The sequence below is a fragment of the Crinia signifera genome, chromosome 4 (assembly GCF_055691185.1).
Source record: "Crinia signifera chromosome 4, ASM5569118v1, whole genome shotgun sequence".
Taxonomy (NCBI): Eukaryota; Metazoa; Chordata; class Amphibia; order Anura; family Myobatrachidae; genus Crinia; species Crinia signifera.
Window position 1 is genome coordinate 186,314,260 of NC_139220.1, and position 13,187 is coordinate 186,327,446.

A 13,187-nucleotide genomic window follows, 5' to 3' on the forward strand; every position below is an offset into this window, starting at 1 on the left:
GATGACTTCAGCTATTGCTAGAAGGTATCACTGTAATGTGGAAGCCGTATAACAGATTGCAGAGCAGAAGGGGGGTTGTGATTAAACAGAAATAAGCACTATCATAAAATGGTAACTTCTTTGATATTGGAAGGATCATAAAATGTTTAAAATCACAGGTGACACTTCTTAGTGGTGGTACCCACATATTGTACAGGTAAAATAATAAAATAACTTGTTTTACATGTAGAAGATTCTAAAATAGGTAAAATGTAAATAAGAAAGTCCCCAGGTATTTTTCTTATGAGTGAGGAGGTGTTGGTTGATGAAACTTCCCCGTTATAGTTGAGAGTGACGAGTTGATGGTGTGGAGATGTATACACATATGGGGGGGGGGGGGATCTCATTGAAGTGTACCAAGCTCTTGCGTACCCAGACTCACAATCTCTAGCATATTTGAATAAAGACATCAAGGTATCACTCACAGATAGAAAGGTGGCAGAAGATATGCAAAGGTTTATGTTTTCCTTAACCATAAGAGTAGATAAAAGGTATTACTTTATATAGGGAAAGGCATACCCCTAATCACGGTCAGTAATGCTGTGGTAAACATATACAGGGTCTGTCCAGAAAGTAATGAGACTAAATATTTGTGGTTTTTTTTTAATACATACAGGTAGGTATAATCTTCCAAGTATGACCCTTGTGCATCGATACACCTTTGCTAGCGTGTCTGCCAAGCTCAGTATGCCTCCTGAAAGGCATTAACCAGAACATCCTTAAGTGTCCTTGTTACGGCCGCTTCCACTTTGTCTACGGTCTGAATACGATGTCCTTGGTGAAAGTTGTCCAGAGTGTGGTTCATCCTGGATCCTGGATGTGGTCCCGGCCGCAGCAGCCCGGGTCCTGGTTGTGGTACAGAGGTGAGCGCTAACTAATCCCTCCAATGCACCGCCGTGCTGCACTGCATGCATTGCCCGACACCCCCGACTCAAGCCGCAACACTCCCGGCACCCCCCCCCCCATGGAGCGGGTGAGCGCCGGGGCTACCCTCCCACCTTGCACCAGCCCTGTCCAGGGGTCTTGTCCTGGTCCGGTTTTTACCCATACCCTATAGGATGTAATGTACATGTAGCATCAGGAATTAGATGATCCATCACAATATAGCTTCATACTGTCCCCTCTTGTAATAAAAAAGGCAGCAGAACACTGCACCCTCCCCCTCAGTCAATGCTCCAAATATTGCTACAGCCACTGTAGTAGAGGTGTAATTGCACACATTGATCATGTGTGCACAGCAGCAGCCTCCTCTCAGAGCTTCGATAACTACTCCCTGAGGGGAGAGAAACACTAAGGCTGCACACACACTCCACAGACACTCATCTCTGCATAATTATTATGTGAGAGGAGGGGATCAGGGCATGGTAATTAGTCACTTCCATCTCGCATACAGGAAGCAAAAAAATCAGATGAATTAAATGAAACTGGAAACCTGGAGAGAGAACATGTCCTGTCGGTACCTTATTAGTGAATACTACAACTCCCTGCATACTTTGTGATCTGCTGTCGGCTGAGAAGATAGCTAAGGTAATAATAATAATAATAATAATGATAATGATGATGATGATGTGTTGGCATGCACATGATAAAGGGAAGTGACAATATTGATTTACATAGATAAACTTCTGTGGCATAGAACACACTGCTTGCTATGGAAATACAGCAGACCGATGCTTGGGACGTTGATCTATACACAGTGACTGGAAGCAATCACTGTTGTCATGCTGCCACCTCTCTGCCGTAGTGTTACCATCAGCTGCTGTTCTATTCTCTATCTCAGTACACTGTTGCTGCTGTGCCCTCATACATCTACATTAGTTTGTTATCTCCTCTGTACCTTGGTTACTGGCATCCTCTTCCTAATACTGTCTAACTTTGTATTATTCCAGCAGTGTGTTTCCTTCTCTCGGAGGGCTCCGACTTCTTCTCTGTTGGGAAGAGAAGAGACAAGAAGTAAGGCATCTTTACAGTTGGGTTTCTTCTATGTCCTGTTGTGTCATCTGACATTATCCTGATACTGATGATATGGGCTATGGTGACTTGGGGTGCTATGGAAACCCTATTTCCCTGACTCCTAACCTTGGCCAAAAGGATTACAGTTCACAGTGCTCTGCTGCCCAGGTGTGTTCACCTTACAGGTAATGCCTTTTGGGGCTTCTTCTAAATTTGGGAGTAGAGCAAAACAATAAAGAATAAAAGGAATAACTTGGCACTACGGCAAATCATTTTGCAATGCAAGGTGTGAAAATATATATTTTTTTATGCATGCATAAATACGAGCTGTTTATGCATGTAGTCCACAAATTACCTGTTTTTGACTTTAGAGATGGCCATCGATAATTAGCAACCACTAATGGGTTACCAACGAATGATGATGGTTTTACAATTGGCTCAGATCTGGTTGACAGAGCCAAATATTCTTCAACATCAGTGACAGAGTTCCACCCCCTGATGCGCAGCTTAGCCCTGCTCCTCTGCCCCTGAGTCTCACAAGCAGGGATATTCATTCATAGTGAAAACCATCATCAATGTAATCACTATTACCATCTATGTTGCACCATCCGGTAGCCACCCCTAATTTAGGATTATGTTTTGACATACCTCTGTGAAATCTAAACCTATGAACATTATCTGCTCCACCTGCAATGCAACAAGGTGTAAAATTACTCTTTTAGTTTTAGTTTATTATGCTTCATTATGCAGGGCCAGGCGGGAGGGGTACCCCAGCGCTCACCCGCTCCACGGGGGGGGGGGGGTCATGTGGCTGCCCGGCTGCCAGGGGGGTCCACGATGTGGCCGTCGTGCTGCTGGGGGCGCTAAGTGGCCGCCGGGCCGACGGGGGGAGGTGTGTGCGATGCTGCCGGCGCACTGCTTGGGGGGGGGCGGTCCCGCGATGTCGCTGCCGTGCTGATGGGGGGTGCTTGACGTGGCCGCCCGGCGCCGGGGGGTGTGTGTGCGATGCTGCTGGCGCACTGCTCGGGGGGAAGTGGTCCCGCGATGTGGCCACCGTGCTGCTCGGGGGGGGGGGGGAGTGCGATGCTCACTCACTGATCACCTGCGAGTTCCTTCCTCCAGCTCTCCTGCTCCTCTGCTGCTGATGCTGTAGCTTTCCTGCTGCTGCTGGCCTGCAGCTCACTACCGCCCTCCAGTGGCCGGCGCCCTAGGCAAATGCCTAAACCTGCCAAGTGGTGGCACCGGCCCTGTCATTATGCTTTGTTCCAAATTCCGAATCATGCATTTTACCTTCCAGAGCAAAATTAAACCCCACCCTGATCCTCATTGCGTAGGTCAAATTGGACTAGAGTCTCTAAATTGCTCTAAATATGAATCTTATCCCATAGAGGTTTGTGGACTGTTCATCATTATATTAATATTATACAGATCTATAAATTTAATTTTTTAGTGCAACATTAGAATGATGAAACAGAACAGAAAAATTAATGGACTGAGAGCATATTTGCTTACACTCCCTGTCACGACTGAAGGGCTGGATGAAGTCGTGTGGTGTGTAGCAACCGGAGACGGACCAGAGGAGGAAGGATTAAATCGTGCAGGTTTAATAATAGAATTCATAAATAGAACAATACACGCTTGAATACTTTGTCAAGTGGCAGTTTAGCAGTAATAAGAATTGAGCCGGCACGGCACTTTGTAAAGAAGAAAAAGTTCATTTAAACAATGACAGTTCAAGCACTGCGGACTGCAGGCTGGGGTCTTGGGAAATGAAGAAATCCGGAAAGAGAATGTACTTGATGGTAATGAGGGATCCTTGAAGACTGAAAGAAGATGGATGATGACAGAAGAATGGGAAGTTGCTTGGAAGCAGACGACTTGAAGAACTTAGGCCAGGAAGCTCAGGGATGCAGGCAGAGACCAGACTGTGGAGAGATCCGGCAGCGATGGGGTTAAGCTGAATCGAGACCAACACAGAGCACTGAAGCAAGGCACCAAGTCAGGAGAGGTGAGTCAGAGAGCCGGAGTCAGCTGGGAGCTGTGAACGCCTCTGGAGACTCTTTGTACTGACACTGAACAGGCCTAGGCAGATCCCCTATATCCCTAGAGGGCGGCTGCCATTGGCTGTCAGGTCAGTATGGGCGGAAACCTCAGACAAGGACCAATCTGCTATTTGCCCTTAATCAAGATGGCGGCGCCGGCCTCCCGGCGCCCCTACAGCACATACCACTACACTTGCTGGCGTCCCACGCTGCCTGCTGCCCACCAGACTGCCGCTGCCTGCTGCCGCTGACCTGGAGACCACTACACGCTAGCCGACGGCGGGCGCGAACGGGTGAGTAGTAAGCCCGCCGCGCACCGCCGCGGCTGCGTGTGACAGTACCCCTCCCTTTCTGGGTGACCCCAGGGCACCTACGCACCTTGTGTGGATTTCTTTGAAAGAACTGTCTCACCAGACGAGGAGCATGAAGATCTGCAGCATCAACCCAGGAATTCTCTTCAGGACCGAATCCAAGCCACTCTACCAGATACTGAAGATGGGTATTGCGGCAACGTGAGTCGATAATGCGCCTCACCTCGAACTCTGTTTCTCTTTCCGAGCCAATTTTGGGCGGTTTAGGCACCTTCTTCTGATATAAGTTCAAACGCAAAGGTTTCAGAAGAGACACATGGAACGAATTTGATATTCTTAAGGAAGGAGGGAGCTGTAGTCTGTAGGCCACCGGATTAATCACCTGAGTGATCGGGTACGGCCCGATGAACCGAGGAGCCAGCTTCATGGACGGTAACCGAAGGCGTATATGGCGGGTAGACAGCCATACTCGATCTCCAACCTTTAACTTAGGAGCTGCTCTTCTTTTCCTGTCCGCCATCCTTTTATATCGAGCGGATGCTTTGAGGAGAGCTGTATGGACGTCTGACCAGATCTTTGCAAACCGTTGTAGGGAAGAAGCAGCTGCAGGGACTTCGGACAATGATAGATCTGAGAACTCCGGAGATCGGGGATGCTTGCCAAAGACAGTGAAAAATGGAGTGGTGCCGGAGGAAGAATGATAAGAATTGTTGTGCGCAAATTCCGCCCAAGGCAGAAGGTCTACCCAGTCGTCTTGAGAGGAAGAGACGAACAAACGAATGAAGGCCTCCAAGTCTTGGTTGACTCGTTCTGTCTGCCCGTTGGTTTGTGGGTGGAAAGCAGTGGAGAACTTGAGCTTGACTTGTACAGCAGAACAGAGGGCCCTCCAAAACTTTGCGACGAACTGCACGCCACGGTCCGAAATAATCTCTTTGGGCAACCCATGGAGTTTGAAGATGGTGGAAATGAAGAGCTGAGCCAACACTGGAGCAGATGGAAGACCTTTCAATGGGAAGAAGTGCACCATCTTTGAAAAGCGGTCGACCACCACCCAAATTACTGTATGCCCTTTGGAGGGAGGAAGTTCGCAGATAAAGTCCATAGACAGGTGGGACCATGGTTCTGTTGGTATGGCTAGAGGTAGAAGAGGACCGACAGGAGACGTTCTGGAGGACTTATGCTGAGTGCACTTTACACAGGAAGCGACAAAGGAGTTTACATCACGACGGATGGTAGGCCACCAGTATGACCGCAATAGGAACATTAAGGTCTTCTGTGCCCCGGTATGCCCTGCGAAACGGGAAGCGTGTGCCCAGGACAGCACTCTCTTCCGGAGATTGAGAGGAACGAAGGTCTTGCCTGGTGGAGGTGAAGGCTGGACTGTTACTTGAGCAAAGACCAGAGGATCGAGAATGGGTCGAGGAGGAGTCTCAAGATCAGCGGAAGTTTCAAAAGAGCGTGAAAGGGCATCGGCTTTGGCATTCATCGTCCCGGGTCTGAATTTGATTTGAAAATCAAAGCGTTCGAAGAACATGGCCCAGCGGGCTTGACGAGCTGTAAGACATTGGGCCTGCTTGAGGAATGAGAGGTTCTTATGGTCGGAGTACACCGTAATTTTATGTCGTGCCCCCTCCAGGAGGTACCGCCACTCCTCTAACGCTGATTTGACTGCCAGTAACTCCTGCTCTCCAATGGGGTAATTCTTCTCCGCTGGAAGAAACTTCTTGGAAAAGAAGGCACAGGGATGAAGCACCTGGTCCTCCCCTCTCTGTGACAAGATTGCCCCTACCCCCTCTGAGGATGCGTCCACCTCAAGAATAAAGGGTTTGTCGAGGTTTGGCTGGAGAAGGATTGGGGCGGAGACAAAAGCATCCTTTAGTTGTTGGAAGGCTTGAGAGGCTTCAGGTGACCACTGAGTTGGATCAGAGCCCTTACGGGTTAGAGCAGTAAGAGGTGCAGCAAGGGTGGAGAAGTTCCGGATGAAACGACGATAGTAATTTGAAAAGCCCAGGAACCTCTGGATGCCTTTGAGCGTGGTGGGCGCTGTCCAGTCTAAGATGGCTCTTACTTTCTCTGGATCCATCTCTATCCCAGTGCTGGAGAGGATGTGGCCAAGGAATGGAATGGAAGTAACCTCAAAGACGCACTTGTCTAGCTTGCAGAATAATTTATTTTGGCGAAGGCGCCGCAAGACCTCAGCTACTGTTTGCCGATGGAGATGGAGGTTCGATGAGAAGATGAGAATGTCATCGAGATACACCACAATGGAATGATACAACAAATCTCGAAATATATCATTTACAAATTGTTGGAAGACGGCTGGAGCGTTGCAAAGGCCAAAGGGCATCACCAGGTATTCATAGTGGCCGTCTCGGGTGTTGAACGCCGTCTTCCACTCATCTCCAGATCGTATACGGATCAAGTTGTACGCCCCTCTTAAATCCAGTTTAGTAAAGATGGAAGCCCCTCGGATTTTATCGAATAATTCGGTGATCAGAGGCAAAGGATAGCGGTTCTTGATCGTGATATCGTTCAGGCCCCTGTAGTCGATACACGGGCGGAGGGTTCCATCTTTCTTTTTCACAAAGAAAAACCCCGCTCCGGCTGGCGAAGTGGACGGGCGAATGAACCCCTTATCCAAGTTCTCTCGAATGTAGTCAGACATGACTTTGGTCTCTGGCAGAGACAAGGGGTAGATGCGGCCCCGCGGTGGGAACTTCCCAGGTATCAACTCTATCGGACAGTCCCAGGAACGATGAGGCGGCAGGGTATCGGCACCTCCTTTGCTGAAGACGTCAGAAAAAGAAAGATATGGTGTGGGTAACGACAAGGGTGGAGCTGGTGAAGATGAAAGACTGGAACCTCCTACTTCTTGAGGATTAGTTTGATGGAGTGGAATGACACGAGGCATGCAAGTAGTTAGGCAGTTCGTACCCCAGGCTGTGATCTCCATACTGGTCCAATCAATATGAGGGTTGTGCTTAGTAAGCCATGGTAGGCCCAGGACTACCTGGTGTGAGGACTGAGGAAGGACAAAAAATTCTAGAGTCTCTTGATGTAAGGCACCGACGAGAACTGTCACTGGATCGGTTTGAAGGGTGATTTGCCCGCTGCTGATGCGACTCCCATCTACTGCAGTGAGAGCCAACGGATGGGCCAAAGGTTGCACCGTCAAGGAATGTTGAAGAACGAAAGAGGAAGAAAGGAAGTTCCCGGCTGCTCCGGAATCTAGTAGAGCCTGGACCTTGATTTTTCCCTGAGGGCACACAAGAGTAACAGGAATGGTGGGCACAGTTGAAGAGGGAGATGAAAGCAGAACTCCTAACCTGGCCTCCCTCGGGGAGGTTAGGAGCGGTCGTTTCCCGGACGCAGTGGGCAGGAAGACAACAGATGAGCGGAAGAACCGCAGTACATGCAAAGATTCTCACGACGTCTACGGGATTTTTCTTCAAAGGAAAGCCGAGAGCGGTTGATCTGCATGGGTTCGTCTGGTGGTGTGTTTGTGGAGGACCCAGGTCTAGGAACAGGAACAGCGTTGGTGGTGAGACGAGGGCGGAGACGGTCGGAGCGACTTCTCTCTAGTTGACGCTCCTGCATCCGTAGATCTACTTTGTTGCACAAGGAGATGAGTTCAGCCAAAGTAGCAGGAGAGTCATGGGTAGTTAATTCGTCCTTGATACGACCTGCCAGCCCATTCCAGAAGGCGGAGACGAGAGCCTCTTCGTTCCACTTTAGTTCCGAAGCCAGAGTCTGGAACTGCACAGCATATTGTCCCACTGAGCGACTACCCTGGCGAATTCTCAGGATCTCAGTAGCGGCAGACGACACTCTGCCAGGTTCGTCGAAGATGTGACGGAAAGAGGTAATAAAAGCTTCATAGTCATCGAGCAGGGAATCAGCACGTTCCCAGAGAGGGGACACCCAGTCCAAAGCTGACCCTGCTAGGAGAGACACAATATAAGCCACCTTTGCCTTGGAAGTAGGAAAGTGAGAAGACTGTAAGGTGAAATGCACATCGCATTGGTTCAGAAACCCACGGCATCCTTTCGGAGAACCATCATATTTGCTGGGGGTTGGTAATTGCATGTGATGAGGAACTATTGGTCCAGGTGTAGGAACAGGGACTGGAACCTCTGGAGCTGGAGCCACAGAAACTGAGGGAGCCGCCGGGGGCGAAGCCAAGACCTGAAGGAATTGAGCCACTTGACGTTGGGTAGCCTCCACTTGCTCCAGACGAGCCATGATGCTGTGAAGTGCGTCCGCCATGGAAGCCTGTTCTTCACCCGACTCCATCGGGTCAGTACAAACTGTCACGACTGAAGGGCTGGATGAAGTCGTGTGGTGTGTAGCAACCGGAGACGGACCAGAGGAGGAAGGATTAAATCGTGCAGGTTTAATAATAGAATTCATAAATAGAACAATACACGCTTGAATACTTTGTCAAGTGGCAGTTTAGCAGTAATAAGAATTGAGCCGGCACGGCACTTTGTAAAGAAGAAAAAGTTCATTTAAACAATGACAGTTCAAGCACTGCGGACTGCAGGCTGGGGTCTTGGGAAATGAAGAAATCCGGAAAGAGAATGTACTTGATGGTAATGAGGGATCCTTGAAGACTGAAAGAAGATGGATGATGACAGAAGAATGGGAAGTTGCTTGGAAGCAGACGACTTGAAGAACTTAGGCCAGGAAGCTCAGGGATGCAGGCAGAGACCAGACTGTGGAGAGATCCGGCAGCGATGGGGTTAAGCTGAATCGAGACCAACACAGAGCACTGAAGCAAGGCACCAAGTCAGGAGAGGTGAGTCAGAGAGCCGGAGTCAGCTGGGAGCTGTGAACGCCTCTGGAGACTCTTTGTACTGACACTGAACAGGCCTAGGCAGATCCCCTATATCCCTAGAGGGCGGCTGCCATTGGCTGTCAGGTCAGTATGGGCGGAAACCTCAGACAAGGACCAATCTGCTATTTGCCCTTAATCAAGATGGCGGCGCCGGCCTCCCGGCGCCCCTACAGCACATACCACTACACTTGCTGGCGTCCCACGCTGCCTGCTGCCCACCAGACTGCCGCTGCCTGCTGCCGCTGACCTGGAGACCACTACACGCTAGCCGACGGCGGGCGCGAACGGGTGAGTAGTAAGCCCGCCGCGCACCGCCGCGGCTGCGTGTGACACTCCCGGAATGGCCGGGAGGCTCCCAGACTACTTCTTTACTTACAGTACTTACATCTCAGCTATATTGTGTACTGAGAATTGTGGTACTAATTCTTACCTGTGCTTTTTGTTTTTCCATTGTTGTAATGTACAGCATCAGTTACTTATGTATCAAACTTCCCTTTTGTTAGAGATCAATACTGAAAAATGGAAATTGAATATGAGATGTAATATAAAGTTCTGTGTACCCTGTGTGCCACACACATATATATATATATATATAGATATATATAGATATATATAGATATATATATATCTATATATATATATAGATCTATATCTATATATATATATATATATATATATATATATATATCTTTGTGAGACAGGCAGCACACCTCTTAGATAGCCAATATGTATCCATTTAATAGAAGGACCAATTCATGGTCATCAGAAACAGATTGGTTTGTACCACAGTTCAATTATCAAGGGGCATAAGCATATTCACCCATCCAACACAAGCAGTCAACGGACCGTTTCAGCTTACATAGCCTTCATCCTGGATCCCAGTGCGGGTAGGCACCACAGTGTAAACAGGGTAAATCCCGGATCCGACCCAGCTTGGTTTTGTCCATTAATGAAGGAGTTTGCTTTTGCGAGCATACCAGAATCAGGAACTTGTTTTGATTTTTTGAAGTACAGTGTGAAACTCCAGTATGTGATTTTAATGTTCCTCAATACCAGGCCTGAGACAAATTTGAGGAGAGAGGAGGTAGTTTTGGACTCCTGAAATGTGGCAAAGTACAACTTAGGTAGAAGACGTGCAAGTACATGCGATAACAGCCACGCACGCAGGGGAAGTTTCCGGGTATCTAGCAATCTCCAAGCGCCGGGACTGCGGTGATCCCCGCCGGAAACACTGATCGCCGCGCTGGGGGCAGCCCAGCACCAAGGTAAGCTGTTGGGCTGCCCCTAGCCCCCGTACAACCCCCAGCCGTTGTCCGGGAGGTGAAGGGATGCCGCACACAGGGAGAAGCCCGGAGAGGAGACCCAACAGTAGTATGACAGCAGGGCGGTGTGCGGCGAACGTCACCAAGCCCCGTCGCCATGGCAGTCAAAGCAATTTTTGGGTCCGCAGTTTGGGGGAGGGGCTAAAATGGGGTGAAATTACGTGATTTGCGACATTTTAGCCCCGCCCCATGAAAATATGAATTAAGTGCAGCACGAAGGGGGGTGGCGGAGGCTGCGTGGCCAATGTGGAAGGATTGCCCAACTTTCTGGGGGGCGGGAGGAGGATCCGATTTTCAGGAGCCTCCCGGCAATTCCGGTGGGTAGGCAAGCCTGGTTAAATACCGGAGAGTGCTTTTTTTCTTGATATTTCCTCTCAGCTCCTGAAGCTCCACGGCAATGTCCACCTCTGAGTTTTATCATGCAGTGTAATCCCTGATAACTGAATTGGCTGGTTTGGGTAAATAGCTGCGCGGGAAAACGCAATTTCTTACTAGCCTATGATGTTACATACATGCAGACATAGGGGTGCATCCAATTAGCCATAGGGGCTAATTGGTGTGTCCCCCCCCCCCCCCCCCCATATGTGTATATATGTATTAGCTGGACAATATAACATCACAGGCTAATAAGAAGTTATGTTTCCATGGTAACTGCTATTTCTTAATGCTCCTTGCTGCACATAGATGAATGCTGCCTGGGCTGAACTTACACTGTTATTCACTGCTTGCCATCAGATGTCAGTTGTTTCACAAACTATACCTGCTATAAGCGATGTGAGATGTGAATGTGGGGTAAGCCTAAAACCTAAAAAATTATGAAAATATTGTGATCTTAGCCTAGCAATAAATAATGAATGGTGCAAATTGATTTTAGAGGGAGAACAAGTGAAGCACTAATGTTTAAATTAATTTATCATTCATGTGGGAACATTGCTCATAACAGTGGCTTATTGGGACCACAACAATGATCAATTTACTTTTGGGGGTTGGTAACCACTGGCATGCAGAGCACTTTTAAGTGGCATGTCATCTTGTGGCCTCTTGGCTGAAAACGAAGCAGGATTAAGCCTTGTGGAAGGGTCTGCTGACAAATAAGGAGCATGCTAAGGGATCTGTTGGTATATAAGAGGTATGTTAAGTGTTATGATGGCATATCAAGGTCAACTCAAGGGGTCTGATGTCCTATATGTAGGGGCAGTGGCACCACAAGGGAGGTGAGAGCCACACTCAGGTGTCACCCTTCAGTAACTCCATGCATACTCACTTACAGCCAGGGACTGGTGATTGGTGAGCTGGTGTGGGCCACCGGTCACCGGGCCTCCAGCGCTGCAGAAGGACCCGATGGCTAACCAGAGCACTGATCACTGGTCCCTGGCTTCAGGCGGATATAAGTGGGATGTTCTGATGCACATGGGGGGGGGGGGTTAGACATGATAGGAGTTTACCCCGTAGTGGCAGCACATGTGGCTGTGGAGAGCCATTGGTACACAATCTGTACCAAGATAATATGGCAGGCATCGGAACAACATATCATTACTAATGAAGGAGAGAACAATGATTGTTCAGTCCTTCATTAGCATACACCCTATTGCTAGCATTTTTGCCCAGTTGGGCATTGCTAGAGACCGTGAGGACCCACATATCGGGTATACACACAAAATTATATGTCCATCCCCCATGATGAAGATCAGGAATCAAAACGCATTTGGGTGGGACCAGCAGAACATTGGTGTAGTCTCATCATGGAGTCTGAAAGAGGTTTGATACGCAGTGCGGACACCAACAGTGCTGGCTATGGTGATAGGACTGAAGAGCCAATTGTGAGTAATGTGCTTATTGTAGGGATGTTTAAAGATAGGAGGAGGCTCGTGTGCAGCCTCCTCTATCCGGCCCCCTCCTCTCTGCTTGCAGCGGCACAATGCTATAGAGTTTGAGCACTAGTGTGCTCAGCATGAGCAGATCTCTGGAAAAGTGGCACAGCTGTAATTTTTCCTGTGATTTCCTCATTGATGTTGCCCTTGTTGCGGTGCTACAGAGGAATAAGTAATACAAAAATAGGTGCAGCTTGTGTATGGTAGGACTCCCCTGGACTCATCGCGCACACTGCACTCATTATAAATACGACACTGGCTTATTGTGAATGATATCTGTGTATACCGCATGTTTTTATATATTGTGAAGTTAAGACTGCATCTTTTATAAAAAGTTCTTCATCGTTGTGCTAAGCCTTTCTTGCTTTCTGTTTTCATGTTATTAGATTGGCCTGTGGAATGGACTACTACAAAGTGCAGCACTTTAGATACCTCTGGGACGCTTTACTTATATCTGTGCATAATTGGATCCCAGAACTCTTGATTGCTATATAAAACAGTGATTGACTGTTTACCTGCGTGTCTCTCACTGATTCAGGTACCTTCAAGAAAAAATATTTCAGACTTGATAAGCATTTTTTCAGATTGGAACTTTTTATTATTAATACGCACCCAAGAGTTTTTGGAGGTGAGGCTTTCACAATAGCCAGATTTATTAATTTTAGGTGCATTACATTGGACAAATGTAATAGGGTGTGAGAGATTTTTTGAAAGTTTTTTTAAAGTAGCACATGGGCTTCTTTCCCCCAAATACTGGGTCCCCGCATGACTTCTGTCACTTGCAGGACCCGGCAGCCAATCAGGGAGTGCCA

The 13,187-nt window shown here is 48.3% G+C and overlaps 1 long non-coding RNA gene across 1 annotated transcript; it reads left to right on the plus strand.

Moving 5' to 3' along the window:
- The first annotated feature begins 1,272 nt into the window (after positions 1–1,272).
- Positions 1,273–12,903, plus strand: LOC146072479 (uncharacterized). The gene is made up of 3 exons (XR_014473143.1): positions 1,273–1,566; positions 1,929–2,177; positions 12,762–12,903. It is a non-coding gene; the product is annotated as an uncharacterized LOC146072479 (long non-coding RNA).
- Positions 12,904–13,187: the final 284 nt, after the last annotated feature.